Raw genomic sequence first — 18,946 nt, forward strand, 5'->3', positions numbered from 1 at the left:
GAAGCGTTGTGCGGTGGTTTATTCGTTTTGTGTGGTGTTAAAATGCAAAGAAAAGAGTGTGTAAACAAAAGAAAAAGATTAAAACGTAAAAAATAATAACTTATAAAAATATATAAATATTTTTATGTAATATAGTTCGTAGAAAAAGAAAATGTTGTAAAAAGACTATTGAATTCAAGTGTTGATTGTGAGCACATTGTAGTAGAAAAAAATGAAAAAACAGATTCTGCAATGGTTGAAATAGAAGAAACAGAAAATGATCATTACAATGCAAATGAGGAATTTGACAAAAGAAACCAATTTATAAGTTCTTTATGGCAATGGCAGTTAAATAGCCGAACATCCTACCAAAACATGAGAAAACTGCAAATAATTTTAAAAAGTTATGGTGTGGATGTGCATCTTTCTCCAACGACACTGGTGCAAAACGTTAGTTCGAGGGCAGATATAATTTCTGTCCCTCCTAGTGAATATCAACATTGCGGCCTGAAAAAATATTAATGAAGGCTGAATAAGTTTTACAAAAATATGAAGGAATAATTTTCGACATTATTATTAATGGTTTACCTATCTTTAAAAGTTCAGGTCTGCAACTTTTGCCAATATTAATTAAAGTTTTTAATATTAGAAAAATAAAGGTGTTTCCTGTTGGTATTTTTAAGGGCAAATAGAAACCTCATGATATAAGTCAGTTCCTAGAAAAACTCGTTGAAAAAATTTGCGACTTACAGGAAAATCACTTGTTTATTGGTGGCAAAAAAAATATTTTTAAAATAAGAGCTGTGATTTGTGATGATTCCGCAAAATCATTCGTTTGTGGGATAGCTCGCCATTCATCTGCAAATGATTGTTCAAAATGTGCCGAAGTGGCCAAAAAAAGACGTACAATTATAGACGATGATGACTTTGCTAAAAGGAAATACAAAAATCGTCACCAACCAACATTTATTCATGTCAAAATACCATTGGAGAAAATAAATTTAAATATGATCAGTCAAGTGGCTTTAGACCCAATGCACGTTATTGATTTAGGGGTAACTATATAAATGTTGATGAAGCGGAAATATATATAATTACTAGTTTCATTAAAAAAATGTATTACTAAAGACTTCACAAGAATGCCTCGTGGTTTGGATGAACTTGCAAACTAGAAAGCTACAAAATTTCATCAATACTTATTGTACACTGTTGTTTTAGTCTTAAAAAACCATATTGGTGATGATTTTTATTACACGTTTTTAGTATTTCATTGTGCAATAAGGCTTTTGCCATGTCCAAAAAAAATTGAAAATTTTTGAAACTCTTTGTTAAAAATTCCAGTGTCATTTTTGGTCCTCAAAACGTTGCTATAATGTGCACAGTTTGATTCATGTATATGAATGCGTCAAACATCACGGTTTGTTGTACAGCTTTTCAGCATATGGTTTTGAGAACCACTTGCAAATGATAAAAAAAGATGTTCGCAAACCAACTGATATCCTGAATCAATTACACAGACGAAATGTCGAAATTTAAAAGAAGAGCCAAAAACATGGGGTTAAAAGAAAAAATTGACTTATTTATGGTTACTTAGGTGATGAATGCTGGTTGAGTATTAAAACACCAGACAACATTTGTCTTGTAACGCCATCTACCCCTTTGAAAATTACAGGCTTCAAAAGAGGAGAAAATAATGACATTTTTTATAGCGCGACATTTCAAAAATATTTATCTTTTATTTTTGAAGAGCCATTGGACTCATTATCGGCATTAGGTATATTTATTGCTGATAAGATATTATAAGATAGAGAGGAAATATCTAACATTGAAAACATTATCTACAAAATAATATCATTGCCCTTTGAAAATAAAGTTCTTTTAATGTCAATTCTTCATAGTTGCATTTAAAGTTGTAAAAAGCTAAAAAAAATCTAATTTTCTTAATATAGCCAACACTTATTATCTACACAATTCTAACTGTTATTGTGGAAGGCAGAAATCTAAAACATCTAAATGCTTGCAACAGACTTTATAATTGTAAGTAAATTTATAATATATATTTTAAAATTTTCTTAAGCCATATTACTATGTTTTTCAGACTGTGCCAAACAAATGCTCTTTTTGCATAGAACTCAAATGTAGTTTTTGTTAAATATGGTGTTTCTTCTTTATTAACAAAATTGTTTAGTTTATAGAAATGATCAACACTCAAAATCAAGTAATGGCTACTAAAATGGCTGAACAAAAAATATATAGCAACAGCTCTCAAAATTACAAAGTAAAGCATAATGTTTTTTCGTCATCATTAATTTTTCTTTTCTTCTTTATTTCATAGTGACAACAGAAGAGCAAAACAAAATAATAGTGGAAATGTTAGCAGACCAAAAATTACAGCTGCAAACCCTCAATAGTTCCCTAAAAAATGTAACTACCCCGACAAGCAAATTTCCCCTCAATTCCGAAGAATATCTTCAAAAAGTAAAGAGTAAAATATGCGATTCGAATGAAGAAAAATATGTAAGTAATTGTTGGCCTATATGGTATATATGTTGAAATGCTTCAATTTTAATGATTCATGATTAATATTTCATGATTTAACATTTTTAGATATCTGCTGTAAAGTATTTAATCAATGGCAGCGCAATAAAAAATTTCGAACGAATTATGCATAATGTACCATACGTATGGAACTTGTGGGAAAAAATGCCTGATAGATTTTAAAAGAATATATAAAATTGTTATTGCTAAGTATTCTGTTTGCGGGTTGTTTGTTCCCAAATCAAAAACAAAAATTGATTTTAATTTTTTTCATTACATTGTATAACTGTGAATTGGAGCATAATTTAAGTTTTCTTTTTAAATAGAATTTATTATTTATCTTTCCTTTTTTCATTGAAAAGTATCTGCAAAATGAATTATTTATTTATATGTTTTATACAATACACAAATACGTTGTTTAATTTCTTGTTTTTCTCTGAGTATATATATCGTTAAAACTGTTATACTTTCGTAGCTGTTCATATTAAATTCACATTAAAATAATCTATAAATTATTATTTATCATATTAAGCTTAAAATGCTAAATAAGATTAACAGTATTAAAAATATGTACACTCAGAGAAAAGCGCAAAATTAATAGACCAATTAAAGGATTGTTTTAAAAACTAGCCCTTTGGGGTACTCTATGGACTATTTTGGATTAGTTTTGAACTACCCCTGGTCTGTTATGGACTACTTTTTAGACGCGTGCATGAATTAGTCGCATTATTTGCAGGGAATAGTTACAAAGATTCAATTGTTCACTAAAACACTCAATGGCATTGTTAAAGAAGCATCTCACATCAAAATTTTGGCTCAGAGTTTAATCAATTTTGTTGATAACATTTTGTAAAATTAACATACCAAGTAACAAGAAAAACGGATTGATGGACATGTATCCATTTTTTAAACTAGCACGCACAAAAACATTCGCATGTAACTGGTACAGCACTGTACAAAAATTATCCCCTATGTCAATTAGAATATGGCTGAGTCCTATAAGAAATCCAATTTAATATTTTATCGAAATTTAAATTTTGCAAGAGTTAATAATCAAAGCCCATTGAAGTTGCACAACAACATCTATTAGTTTACGCACATTTAATAGTTTTACTTCAAAATATTTCCAGTAACCGTACAATGTATCAATTCACATTTCAAACAATTTCCAAGATCACAATAATCGTCATCAACTAAGTTCACCTGAGGGTGTTTGTCAGTTCACCTACAAGACGCGTCCGCACTGGCGGATAGGGGGGATGGATGATCACACTATTTTGCTCGAACTATGGCGTCTAGCTACGAACTGGGTGGAGCGGAATAGTGTGATCAAACGTCCCAGTGAGTTTTTACTCCCCACGGACAAAAAACTGACTACGGGGGTATTCCCCAAAAACAAAAAAAAAAACGGTGCAGGGCCTAAATAACCCAGTACCGGCGGGTGTTTGTGATCCAGCCACGAGTCACACCCTGTCGTACTCCAACGATCGTGTGCAAATTTCTCCCGCAGATGTGAGTGCCTTGGCATCTGCGGTCGAAGGTATTGCTACAAGCACGCAGCCTCCGGGCAACAAACCAGACAAAGGGTCTGAAGAACTCAGGGGAAGCATACGCTCGACCCAGCCTTCAACGACAGGTAGCGCCTCAGGTTCCGAGTCCGACAGCAGCAGCAAAAAAACTACCGTCCTGCGAATCCCTACTAAGGAAGAGGCGCACAACACGATAGAAGAAGTGAGTGAAAGCGAAGCTGTCTGGGCCCAACGGCGAAAGCTCAAAAGACAACAAAACAGCAAAAATGATAAGGCGCAGGATGTTCCAAAGGGGGCTACAAATACTGCCCCCACTCCGTTGGAGGCAGGGAAGAGAATAAGGTCCCCTGAAGAACAGAGCACTATGAAGCCGGCGAAAAAGAGCTACCCACCTGAAAGGTCCGTGAAATCTACTGCTAAATCAGGGGTTTCCGAAAAGAAATCACTTGCCCAGCAGAAGAGGAAACGGACCGAGGAAAAGGGTACGAAGCCGCCTTCTTACGCAAAGACAGCCAAAAAACGCTTGAGGGATGAAATGCATTATGCATTGATCGATACCAACAAAGGTTTAGGCAACTTGCATAAAGACCATTTGGAAGCTTTAGAGGAAATGGTCAATAAGAAAATATTGGATGACATCATGGAAGGTGGAGATCCAATACCTATCGTGAGCAGCGGAAGAATAATAAAAGTGCTCTTGAAGCTTGCTGCGCATGCTAACACTGCCTCCCTAAAGGGGATTATTGAGAAAATAAAACCCCCGTTGGTGAGGTGGAACGAAATTTCTCGCCTAACTAAAACGACGGTATACGTCAGACGATTTTGTAGCAAATTCGAGATGGAACGAATGCTCGAAGTCTTTGGAAGGCAAAATAAGACTTTGGACGTGAAGAGATGGGAAGTCTTTCACAGGGAGGAGAAGGAGGATGTGATTGGAGTTGACGATCTCTCCATGGCCAGTCTGACAAAGACTAAGGGCATGACATTCTATGTCTCGAACGCTGTCAGGTTCAAAAATAATAAGGAGATGAAGACACGAAGTGTAGCAGCGAGGAGGAGAAAGAAGACCCCTCAAGCAACACAGAAGGAGGGTGTCGGTGACAAAATTACCGACTCTCAACAAGCCCGTATACTGGAGGACCAATGATCGAGATCTTCCAAATCCACCTTCATCGGAGCGGGACGGCACCTTGACTCTGATGAAACTAATAAATTCAGGTAAGATTCACATTGGTTTTATTCAGGAACCTTGGACAGTTCAGAACAAAGTCTCTGGACAAAACCATAATAACTACTAACTATTCTATGCCAAAACAGGGTCTTGACCGAGAACTTGTATAAATGTCAAAAAAACTTATGTTTACTTTTCTCACCAGAGTTGTCAACATCGGACGCAACAGTGCTTAGGCAGGGGAATGGAAACATATACCTAGCGTCAGTATACCTACCGTTCGACGCGCCGATATTACCCCCTTCATCGGAACTGCAGCGGCTTGTGAGCAAAACATAACAAACTGGTAACGAAGTACTTGTATGTGGAGATGCTAACTCTCACCACATTGCGTGGGGTAGTACTAACATTAATAAAAGTGTCCAGTTCCTACCAGATTTTCTAAATACTAACGACCTAATAATTCTTTGTAAACAAAATTAGAGCGGAGGTTTTAGACATTACCTTTTGTTCAGGAAATCTTATAAACGAGATTCAGAATTGGAGGGTTTCGGAAGAACACCCTTTCTCGGATCATAGGTATATAAGGCTTGAACTAACACGGCTCCCGCCGAACCCAATACGTTTCCGGAACAAATCCCAGACTGACTGGATGAAGTATAGGAGACTAGTAAAAGAGAAGCTAGGGCAGGAAATTGAATGTCTAAGCACAGACGACGTAGACAGAGATGTCAATAGGTTAACGGAGAGCCTTGTAAAGTCTTTCGAGGAATGCTGTCCACTTCGAGAGAGGAAATCTGCCTACGAAAAACCCTGGATGGCAGGGGAAATTCGTAAAAAAGAAAAAGAAGTCAGAAGGCTTTACAACAGAGCTTGTTCACTTCGGGAGAGGAAATCTGCCTACGAAAAACGCTGGATGACAGGGGAAATTCGTAACAAAGAAAAAGAGAAACCAGCAGTATTCTGGGACAGCTACCATAACAAACTTAAAGAATACAACAAAATAGTAAGAACAGTTAAACGAAGCACCTGGAAGATTTTCTGCGAATAGGTTGATTTCGTGAATGATGTCTCAAAAATAAAAAAGTTTCTTTCAAAAACCCATACACAAGCCGAGACAATGGTGGATGATATGGTTGCGACTGAGGATGCACCTAAAATTGATGAATCTATGGTAAAGGAAGCCGTCAGAAGTTTCAAACCGTTTAAGGCAGCAGGACCAGATATGGTCTTCCCGGCTCTGCTCCAAAACGAAGTGGACATTATCTCGTCCAACTTAGCCGGAATTTTCAACTCGTGCCTAAAGTTTGCGTATACCCCTAAAGCCTGGCAGGAATCGAGGGTAGTTTTTATACCCAAACCTGGGAAGGCAAGCTACGCAATACCCAAGTCTTATTGACCGATAAGTTTAACATCATTCTTACTCAAAACCATGGAACGTACAATCGACACCAACAGCAGAATTGCAAACGATATTCTCAAATAAAAGGAGCATGTATACGTTAAAGGACGTTCATTGGAAACCGCATTACATGAGGTTGTACACCACATCGAGAGCACCTTCGGTAAGAAGATTTATACACTAGCAGTATGCATTGACATCAAAAGTGCGTTCAACAATGTCAGCACAGATACACCCGTCCAATCCTTAGATAAGGTCGACCGGGGCCTAAGACACTGGATAAACCACATGCTAATGAATAGAGGGATAAGCTGTGGGCTATATAAAGTTAAAATAAGGGACAAAGTAGGTCAAGGAACTCCACAGGGAGGGATATTATCACCCCTCCTGTGGCTTACTACCATTAACAGTCTTCTAAGGACATTAACCTATGTAGGCTTTGAACCAGTCTGTTATGCAGACGACGTTATAATACTTCTGAGGGGAAAGAACCCTAACTTGCTGTGCAGAAGGGCCGAGTCGACTCTGAAACTTGCATACAACTGGGCCAGACTGGGATGTCTTAACGTCAACCCGGAAAAAACTGAGATATGTCTATGTTCATTAGGAAAAGAAAACTGGGCCATATCGTTGAACCGGTCTTCCTGAACAAGACGATCAATATTTCCAATAAGGTTAAATATCTGGGTGTGATTCTAGATAGGAAACTTAATTGGAGGGACCACATCCAAGAAAGAGCAAACAAAGCTCATATATGTTGGGCAACTTGTAAAAGGGCTACAGCCTCTAAGTGGGGTTTCAATCCAAAGATGACACACTGGCTGTTTAAAAGCGTAATTAGAAACTGTTGTTAACCAGACGGCTCAATGCCTGGGGAGAGAGCGGGACTGGGACTTTTTATCGAGGATACAAACACCAAAATCTCTTTCCGCGTGTCCGATCACAATACGATCCTGGAAGCGGAGGTCCGGGCGATTGCAGAGTGTCTGAACTGGGTTAATGCCAACACGAGACCGGCTACGTGCTAACGGACAGCAAGTCAGCTATAAGGGCTATAACATCCAAAACCGTAGCTTCAAAAACTTTTTTGGTATCTATAAATTTAATCAACAACTACTCTCAACACGGCGTAGTACGCATTATATGGGTACCAGGTCATACGGGAGTTAGGGGTAACGAGATAGCAAACTCTCTCGCCAAAACAGGCAGGGAATTAGCAACAATAAGCATAGACAATCCAGTGCCGCTTAATGCGTCACGTCTAGTGTTAAAGACATGGGCAAAAAAACGCCCGCAAATCCCTATGGAACAATGAGGTTGTAGGGAAAATCACAAAAATCTTATGGGTCGTTCGAGATGAGATAAAAACGAAAAACCTTTTATTAGTGAGGTAACAGGCAACCTTACGGGGCACTTGGGCCTTCATGCTCATCTGAACAAGAAAGGTTGTGCAGAAAACAGCATATACAGGGCATGTGGGAAAGGTGACGAAAAGGTGACGTGTGGGAAAGGTGACGTGTGCTAATTTCAGATCCCAATTCATAGGGAACGACTCTACACCAGACCTTAATCAGACCATGGTAAATGATATAAAACAGTTAAGAAATTTCATAAAGGCAACTTAAATTCAAATATAACAGACTGTAAACTGCCCGCCTTCTTCACAAAAGCCTTAGTCTAAAGCGCACAAAAGGCCTATACCGGCTTGAGTATATGCCCAACAGGATATGCGGCGAATTGCTTCGCCCCCCTTTTCAACCTAACCTAAGTCCAGTATGATCGCTGGCAAATTTATAGGTTTATGTAGCCCGCATTATACACATCAAAATACAAAATACTTTGCGCATTACTTTTGATGTTCACAGTTGAAAGGCAGACGTAACTGATCAAAATGTCTGCGTTCCTACTGGTTTTTCTAACCTCGGCTAATTCAATTGAGTAAAGGAGTTTATGTTATTTTTCACATCCGAATGTACTGCCAGAAATAATATCTGCGATTTCCGTCCCTCTGTCCATCTGTGGAAATCACTCTAGCTTCCGAACGAAATGAACAAAGTTGATAAAATTTTACTCAAATGTGTATTATGTCTGCAGGACTTTTGGTATTGAAAATGGGTCATGTAGCGACATTATTCACCAGAAATGTTTCAAAGTTGGTATTTGAAGTTCGTAATGTGTACTTCAACCTATGGCAGAAAATTGTCTGTGCAGGTCCACGTCTTCGTATATCCCCCATATAACAGTACCTTCCAATATTCGGTATTTTGATGATTTTACCGAATTTTTTTATTCAAGTTTCGCATTTGAGTAATGGTTTATGACAAAAATTGCCTAGGCAGGTACACGTCGTCATATAGTCCCTAATATGACGGCTACATTCGGTACATTTAAGCTGTAAACAAAATTTTTAACGGATTTTATTTTTTTGAAAATTGCCAAAATCGTTCCAAATGGTGAAGGGTATTCAAAGATCGGCCCAGCCGAACTTACAGCTTTTAAATTTGTTTATCTTGATTTGTCTATTACCTTACCATTGAATCATTTATTTGGTTCACGATTGTTATTGTTAATTTTCTGTTCTTCTTGATTACTATATCTGTAATTATACCCTCCACCATAGTATGGAGGGTATATAAGGTTTGTCATTCAGTTTGAAACACCTCTAAATATACATTTAAGACCCTTGACCAGCATAAATTCTATGTCTATTTAATGATGTGTCCGTCTGTGGAAATCACTCCAGCTTCCTAACGATATAAAGTAGGTTGATAAAATTTTGCTCAAATGTATTTTGATGATTTATTGTATGTGCAGGTCCACGTCTTCGTATAGCCCCACATAACGGCACCTCCCGATATTCGGTGTTTTGATGATTTTAGCGACATTATTCACCGGAATTGTTTCAAATTTGGTATTTAAAGTTTGTAAGGAATACTACGATCTATGACGGTAAATTGTCTGTGCAGATCCACGTCTTCGTATAGCTCCATATAACGGTACCTCCCGATATTTGGTATATTGATGATTTTAGCTACATTATTCACCGGAATTATTTTAAATTTGGTATTTGAAGTTCGTAATGGACACTACAGCCTAAGATAGAAAATTGTCTGTGCAGGTCCACGATATCGTATAGCCCCATATAACGGCACCCCCCGATATTCGGTGTTTTGATGATTTTAGCGACATTATTCACCGGAATGGTTTCAAATTTTGGTATTTGAAGTTCGTAGTGGTTGCTACAGCCTAAGACAGAAAATTGTCTGTGCAGGTCAACGATTTGGTATCGCCCTCATATATGGTATTCGGTATTTTGATGATTTTACCTACATTATTCACCGAAGTTATTTTTAAGTTTCGCATTGGAATGCTGTAATGGCTGTAATTCTTTCCAATTGGTGGAGGATATTCAATATCCGGCCGAACTTACGACTTTTTTAATTGTTTTTCTTTGTCATTGTTTCCATAGCTTCAGGAAAATATACCGAAAATCTCTTTTATCCAAATCTGATTGGAACATGCTAATATGTTGTCATCACAGTGAGCCCACACTTCATTCCTTATACCGTATAAACTCCAGATCAAGATCAAAATGAAAATTATGTTTCATAAATCCATAGTCATACCCCTACTTTACCGAACCCGTACAACTCAATTTAAAACATGTTTACAACAAACACTCGATTTATTGAAAAAAAAAAATCCAAATTATTATATGAGTGAGGATATTGAATTCTCTCAATTCTCTAATGTTAAAAATACGTAATTCGTACGCACCGTACAATAATGAACATTTGCATTCATGTAATACACAATTTTACAACCGTAAATGGTTGAAGAGAGTTAAGAGGTGATAACAACTCGTTCATTTCCTTTTATTCTCCATCCTGAAAAGTCGAATTTTATCAAAATTAATTTCTTTGGTTAAAGTCTTGAATTATCAATTCATCATAAATATATGTTCAACTGTTGGTTTAAGTTTAAGAGGATAAAACACAAGTGTATGTATATTTACTAATATTTAATCTGCCTTATGAATTTCATTGAATTTGAATTAATAAATTTGCAGATTTTAGCTGATTTCAACCGGCTACATATCTGCTTTGAAACTGCTCAATATACGTTTTTTACTTGAACCAAGCGACTGAACATTTCTAAAATACTTGTGTTATTTACATGAGTATTTTCATTACTTAAAAAATAAACAACCGAGACATGCTTGCTTCGACCGAAGATGAGAGCCCAAATATGCCGTTTAACTACATGTCGGACGTCAACGCAAAGGTAGCAGCAGCCACGCCAGCCTCCGCAGAGGCAAATTCGCCTCCAGTAGAACAGACGGCAAACACTGCTGTTAACGTCGGTGAACATACCAAGACTGGTGATAAAATGGTAAAGGCAGCTTCTTCGACTCCTAAAGCATCATCAAAGGTAAGAAATGTATCGATTAAAATAGTTCCCTCAACCGCTCGTTCTGGTTTAATACGAAAAAACACAGTTCAACTCAAATGTAGGTACTCAGTAACAACCTATTATACAGAACGAGTGCAACAATATATTCAACCGTAATGTCAGTCAGCAAACTGGTGTGCTGAATAACAATAATGTGCTACCTAACAACATATTCGTCAATTCTAATCACATTCCTCCATCCTCCTTTCCGTCGTTTTTGTCCAAACAATATACCTCAACAGCCATATTATACTGCACACTATATTCCCGTTCCATTCCAAAACAACAACACCTTTGACCGTCCGCAACCAAACTCAATTCGTTATTGTCATCCATACTCCAATAGTTTTCCATTTTCGGCACAACACAACAGTAATTCCTTCACGCAAAATTCCCAGATTCCTCACACATCTCAATATCCGAATATGAGTAACATGTCCGCAGATATTACGTTGTCTACATCCCACATAGCTGCTAGACACGCCATCAGCAAAGATTTACCAATATTTTCGGCAAAACCAGAAGAATGGCCAATTTTTATAACCAATTATATTCAGTCAACAGAGAGATGTGGATTTACCGACCAGGAGAATTTGATAAGGTTACAAAAATGTTTGAAAGCAGTGCACTAGAAGCTGTAAGAGGAAAACTGATGATGCCGAGCACTGTCTAAACAGTGCACAATCTAAAACAGGAACCCACAGTAAAAAAGAAACGTTTGGAAACGTTAATAAACTTTGCCCTTGCTGTACAAAACTACAGAACCACAATGCAATCTATGGGACTCGCTGATTACTTGAATGATCCTATGCTTCTACAGGAATTGGTAGAAAAGCTTCCAGCTGATCTCAAACTAGATTGGGGAAGATATCGTATGACCCAACAAAAAGTGGACATAGTTTATTTCGACAATTGGCTATACGGCTTGGCGAACTGTGCTTCTCAAGTAACTGCATTCACACCATACATTGGGGAAACAAAACTGTCCAAAAGGGAAAGAATACTTGTCCACGATATAGTTGATGTTAAACATCCAAATGGCAACCCTATATCATGTTTCAAATGCGAGAATCAACATTGTCTTTATCAGTGTCCCGAATTTATAGAAATGCATGTAAACGAGAGATGGAATTTTATCCGCTCAAATAGTTTGTGTCTTCGTTGCTTTAAAAAACATCATATCAAGAGGTGTAAATCGAATCGTCAGTGCGGAGTGGACAACTGTAAAATGCCCCACAATTCTTAACTACATAAGTACAAGAAACAGCAACATCTAAAACAAGTGGAAAATAAACAAGTAAACGAAAACGTAAACAACAGTAGTAATCACTCCGTTCTCTTTCATGTTAAAGAGAAAGTTCTCTTTAAATATATTCCAGTGACATTGTTTGGCAATGAGAACTCTCTTAACACGTACGCTCTCATCGATGAGGGAGCGTCATGTTCTTTGATAGAGTGTGAATTAGTCGACCAACTAGGAGTAGATGGGCCATCAGAAGAGCTGTGTTTACAAATACAAATAACGCAGAAAGAAGAAACGTCAAAAACAGTTTCATTACACATTTCTGATCGTAAACAAACGTCAAAGTTTTTATTGAAAAATATTCGCACAGTTTCGAGACTTGATTTTTCCGTTCAATCTTTATCAACAGCACAAATAAACTATTGTGATCATTTCAATGGACTACCCATACTACCATAAACTGCAGTAAGAGCGAGGATTATCATTGGACTCGATAACGCCAAATTGCGTGTTCCACTAGAAGTGAAAGAGGCTGATGGCAACGAGCTAATAGCTACTAGGTGCAAAATTGGTTGAGGTGTATATGGCAGACAACAATCAAACAGTGGTTCAGTTCATCGTGTTATGCACATATGTTCCTGTAACAAAGGCTGCAGCGATTTGGATGATTTTTTCTCCTTGGATGCCGTTGGTGTTGCAATTAATCAAAATCCATTGCGATCAGTTGAAGATGAACGAGCCAAAGTGATAATGGATACAACGACAAAGTACTTGGAGCGCGACCAACGTTGGGAAACTGGACTGCTGTGGAAACATAATGAGGTGAGTTTGCCTAATTCCTTTTCAATGGCTCGACGCCGACTTGTCTGTTTAGAGGCAAAAATGAAGCGGGACGTCGATTTACATAAGTTTTTAGTCGACAAAATAAGAGAATACGAAACAAAGGGATATGTGCGTAAATTAGAAACCCACGAGATTCGGCATGACAACACGTCGTGGTACATCCCAAATATTCACCGTCAAAAACAAAAATAAAAGCAAAACTCGCATCGTATGGGATGCAGCGGCAGCTGTGGAGAATGTGTGTTTAAACAGTGTTCTATTGAAGGGGCCAAATTTGCTGAAATCATTAGTTGGTGTTTTAATAAGATTTCGTGAGAGACCGTTTGCAATATGTGGTGATATCCGCGAAATGTATCATCAAATTAAGCTCAAAGAGGACGAACAGTGCTTCCAACAATTTCTTTGGCGGGATGGCGACTCCACAAAGGCAATCGATGTATACGTCATGCAAGTTTTAACTTTTGGTGCTTCTTGCTCGCCATCATTAGCAAATTATGTTAAAAATAGAAATGCCGAGCGCTTCGTTGATAAGTACCCATGTGCAGTAAATTCAATTCTATCTAACACGTTCGTCGATGATTGGCTACAAAGTGTGGACAATGAGGAGGAGATGTTGAATTTAGCTACCGAAGTTCGCTCTATTTATAATGGTGGTGGCTTCGAAATGCGAAATTGATTGTCAAACTCCGAAAAGGTACTCAATATATTGGATGACAGCAGCAAATCTAACCAAAAGGCCTTTGAGGACCCAGAAGGTACATTTGAAAGAGTCTTGGGCATGTGGTGGCTACCATCCAGTGATGAATTCACGTTTTTTGAAAATTTTGACGCGGATATTTTTGATTAATCAAAATGAATGGATTAAACTTTATTCATTGAGTATGAGTTAAAAACTGAATTTACAATAATGCTGTTACTTAAAACTAAGCCACCACATTATGCTGCGCCGCTGTCGCTCTGCCAACGTTGCCATTGCATTTCTTGCTGACACAGTGGCCCGTGTAGAATATTGGGCTATTAACCTGCAGTGGAGTGTTGAATAGGCGGCTCGTGTTACTTGTGGGAATACGGGAGCATGAAGGTTTCCCATGAATGGTTGTAAGTAGTTGGTTTGGGTGCAACCAAATGAATAAGGTGTTTAGAATAAGGTGTTTAATGCGCTGACTTAGCAGCTCGTGTGGGGTTTTTGGTTGCTTTAGTGCAGCCAAACTGTGGGAATACGGGAACACGAGGGTTCCTCATGATGACTCCTCCCCTTCTAAGTGGGGGCCGTCCTCGGTCCTCGTAATAGCGTTTTTGATTGCATCTTCAACTGACCTGGTTATGATGATCTTCTTTTTTGTGATGGTTCTTCGTCGTAATAGGTAACCTGCCAGTCCCACAATCGCAAAACTACCAATGATTGATAAACCTGCGATTTGGCCTTGATCGACCACACGTTGTAAATGGCAGATGTGTTGGAGGTTCCGTTGGTTCACGTGGTGCAGATAGGGGGCACTTAGTATCTCAGTGTGTTGTGTCAGGTTGATCTCAGAAGCCCATGGAGTTTCAGGTTGCAGAGGAGTCGTCGAATTCTCCTTGTTATATAACGAATCGTTGATTTTTACATGATCTTTGAAAACGACCAGGTAAGTGCCATTAATTGTAACAGGATCTTCATTACTTTCTTCTACTATTGCCAGTTGGTCATTTATGACTACCAATCCATCGCCTATTGGTGTAATCGGCGTGAGATTGTTGAATGTGGTGATGCAGCTTGCAGTGTTACGTGTCAGTAGTTGTAGAGCGCATGATGTGGCTGATGACGGTAGGCAAAAAGTTGGTATCGTATCGCTGCAGTTCCTTACCGCTAAGGTACGATTATGGCATACCGCTAAGGTGGATTCTTGTAGGTGGATTCTTGCATTTGGTGGCCGTGAGCTACTGGTAAAATAGTAATTTTCTTACATCTAAGCTTAGGAATAGGATATCTTATTAGGAAGTAAATTACATTATCGTATTGCAAAATCTTAATATTAGCTACAGCCATAACATCGGCCACGGAGAGGTTCGTGAAGTGCTCATTTTTTATTATGAAGTTTATTTGGTTACTGTCTAAAAGGATGGGGTTCAAGACTCCAATTTTCGCGAATGTGATAGAAGTGATAAGATTGTCTAAGTCTGTTATTATTGCTCTGTTTCTAGCTAATAGAATATCGTAAAGGTGGCTAGTGTCTATTTCTCTGTGTTTTTCTGTCTTCAAGATTTTATTTACTGTAATGGTGAGACTATTAATTTCTTTCTGTACCTCCGTGTTGATAGTAAACTGTCTGTCCTGGGAGTCGATTAGTTGTTCTGCCTTGTTTGTTAGTCTGTCAAAGTCGTCATGGTCTGGGGTCCCTGCAATATGTTTCAGTACCGTCCCTATAAAGTTCAAGCTTCTCGCTTGTCTGTGATGAGTATTTACTGTCTGTATTAGTCTACTTATCTGATTTACGTCTGCGTCTAGCAACTTCCTCATGTGTGTTTGAGGAAAATGGTCCGTAGCGTTAGCTGTCTCGTCCTTTCGTACAGAGTCAGGTTCGTAACATGTTTGATGTGTCCATAACTTTCCCAGATAACAAGGTCACCACCGGTCACCGGAATGTATCCTGCATTTGAGTAGTCTATTAGTCGTCCAGATGTTGCTGATACCAATATGGCTATAAACAATTTTAAAGCGATTCTGAAAACGTAAGTTATAATTTTTTTTTAATTCGTCTCCCGCATATAACTTGTGCTAATTCTAGAAAGGAAGAAAATTCAGCAGAGATTGTCCTTATGGACCCTCCTCCCCCTCATGAGAACGGTGGTACCCAGGTCTGTTCCAACTTCCTCTTCGGTGTAAAGAGGTGTAAAATCCCTATCTTGCCTATTCTTATTGTGCGCTTCTAAGTTTTTGATCTGAGTGTTTTTTATACGCGATAATATTTGTGCGTCGGCTTCCGAGGAATGAAAGGCTGTAATAGGTTTCGTCTCAGTTACCGAATGTATTGACCTGTTACATTCGATGGTAGCCAAAAGAACTATCTCTTCGATATCATCTAAATTTTTGTCAAGTTTAAGACATCTAGATATTTCCATCAGTGTGTTGTGAAATCGCTCTACCTGTCCATTTGAGGTACTGCGCAAGGGTGGAGCGTTCGCAATATCGATGTCGAAATGGTTCTTTAATGTGGCCTTGATGCTATGTGAATTGAGCGACTTCTCGTTGTCGCAGTAAATAGTTTTCGTATTTGAAAACACATTGAGCAACTGCAGAAGTTGAGGCTTTACGTCTACTATCGTCCTAGACTTTAAAGACTGTACTATTGCAAATTTTGAAAATTTGTCAATGCAAGTCAAAAAATATTTCGACCCTGTTGAAAATATATCAATGTGGAGAATTTCTCCACAATATGTGTGTATGGGCGTTTGAGCAATGAGTTGCTTTTTTGGATGGCGGTCATACTTCGCTTGAGAGCATACGCGACAATTTGCTACAAATTGTTTAGTCTTCTTTTCCATTTTTGGAAAAAAATAGTCTTCAATTATTTGCTTCACGTTTTCCTGGGCTGCTCGATTGTGTTCGGCTGCGATAATTTCTTGTTGTTCGTTAGGATCTGATATATCAATAACTAACTTTTCTGTGTGCCTGAATTTCACGGTTGGAAAGAGTTCGATCAATCTATGCTGGAATCGTGCCAATGTGTGCAGATCACACTGCAGAGCATTTACTACATCTACGTTCACGGCTTCCTGTAGATTTTTAATTAAATCGTCATTGGTTCGGAATGTAATCAAGTGTCTCGTCTTTTTCCCAAAAATAATGAAAGTTCTCTTCTGGGGTTCTGTGCCTTCCTCAACAAGTATCTGATTACGGAAGCAATTTACCGGCTTATCGGTTCTCTCAATCGTGTTGGTAGATGATTCTTCGCTGTGGATTGTTTCAACACTCGCATTGTCTAAAGCATTAATGTGCTGTCTGGACAGCGCATCTGCAACTACGTTTTCCTTGCCTGGTTTATAGATTAGCTTTGCGTTGCATTCATCAATGAAAGCTTTCCACCTTTTAATTTTAGAATTCGGATTTCTGTCCGAAACGGCAAAGGTTAATGGTTGGTGGTCCGTGAATACGTTTAATTTTGATACACCATAAAGGTAGTTTCTAAGCGTTTTATGTGCCCAGACAATGGCTAATAATTCCCGTTCATTAGTAGCGTAATGTTCCTCGCTAATTGTCAAAGTGCGGGAAATCATGGTTATAGGTTTTCCCTCCTGTGAAAGGACAGCACCTATAGCATGGGAGGATGCGTCTGTGGTTAAATCGAACGCTTTTTGGAAATCTGGGTATGTAAAGGTTACGTCTTCGGAGGCAAGTATATCTTTTATTTTAATAAAGGCTTTTTTCTGTTCACTAGTCAAATCAATCTTGATTTTTTTTCGACTGTGTTGCAGTAACTCGGCCGTACTCTCCTCTCAGTATGTTTGATAGTGGTTTCGCAATCTTGGCGAAGTCGCGTATGAAGCAGCGGTAGTATCCCGCTAAGCCTAAGAATGACCTTAGACCTCTTAAGGTGCTGGGCTCAGGAAAATTTCGAATTGTTTCAATTTTTTCAGCGCAAGTTTTAATTCCTCCTTGTGAAACAAAGAACCCTAAGTATTCGACCTCGGTTTGGAAAAATTTTGATTTTTCTGCCGATACCCTCATATTGGCCTCGAATAGACTTCGCATCACTACTTCCGTATCTTTTAAATGGTCTTGCTCGTTTCTCGAGAATATAATGACATCGTCGACGTAGACGAAACATCTCTTACCGATGTGTTCTCTTAACACATCGTCTATCGCCCTTTGGAAAATGCTGGGCGCGTTCTTCAGACCGAAGGGCAGTCTGCAGAATTCATATTTTCCGTTTTTTACAGAAAATGCAGTTTTTTCTCTATCGGGTTCAGACAACTGAATTTGGTGGAAACCTGATTTTAGGTCTAGTGTAGTGAAGAATTTACTCCCACCAAGGTTGGATAGAGTTTCCGTTATTTCTGGAATCGGGTACCTATCACTGACAGTTTTATCATTAAGTTTTCGAAAATCTATAACTAATCGCTTTTTTTCCTGTCCATTTTCATCAAAGCCCTTTTTTTAACGACCCATATTGGGTTGTTATAGGGGGACCTAGACTTTCGAATGGTACCGTTTGCCAGTAAATCCTGAATTTCTTTATTAACAAAATCCGTAACGCCCAGTGGGTACGGGTACAGTTTTGAGTAAACTGGGTCTTCGTTCTCCGTGCGGATGGTCGCAACCACATTCGTGTTGTATGGGAGAGCTTCATTGGGGTCTGCAAATACTCCGTTTACGTTGGCAATTACTCTAAAGAATGCGTCTTTGAACTCCCTTGGTACCGACTTAGCCTGAAGTTGTAAATGATTTATATCCTGGCTGGTAATAAATAAAATAACTTCTTTTCCATGGTCATGTGTAATTGTATTAGTTTTTAAATCAATGGATGCGTGTACCTTATTCAATAAATCAAGGCCAATAACGCCATCAAATGATTTCAACTCGGGTAAAATAAAAAAATCTTCTGTAACGCCGAAAATTTTAATTTTGCATTTAAGTTTGATGGGAGTAACTCCATGAATTGATTTTACTGCAAATGAATTTTGGACCTCCTTTACTCCCTTTAGTTCCGATAAGGGTTTGATGTAACTCCTTGAAGCCCCCGTGTCGACAAGGAGTTTGATTTCTTTCCCTCCTATTGACCTCGAAATCCAAGGCAGGAGGGACCTTC

The 18,946-nt window shown here is 38.3% G+C and overlaps 1 long non-coding RNA gene across 1 annotated transcript; it reads left to right on the forward strand.

Moving 5' to 3' along the window:
• On the forward strand, positions 1-2,816 carry LOC131804280 (uncharacterized). Its single transcript, XR_009343049.1, has 4 exons — positions 1-85; positions 1,929-2,016; positions 2,315-2,496; positions 2,587-2,816. It is a non-coding gene; the product is annotated as an uncharacterized LOC131804280 (long non-coding RNA).
• The last annotated feature ends 16,130 nt before the right edge of the window (positions 2,817-18,946 follow it).

The sequence above is a fragment of the Musca domestica genome, unplaced genomic scaffold, assembly GCF_030504385.1.
Source record: "Musca domestica strain aabys unplaced genomic scaffold, Musca_domestica.polishedcontigs.V.1.1 4, whole genome shotgun sequence".
NCBI lineage: Eukaryota > Metazoa > Arthropoda > Insecta > Diptera > Muscidae > Musca > Musca domestica.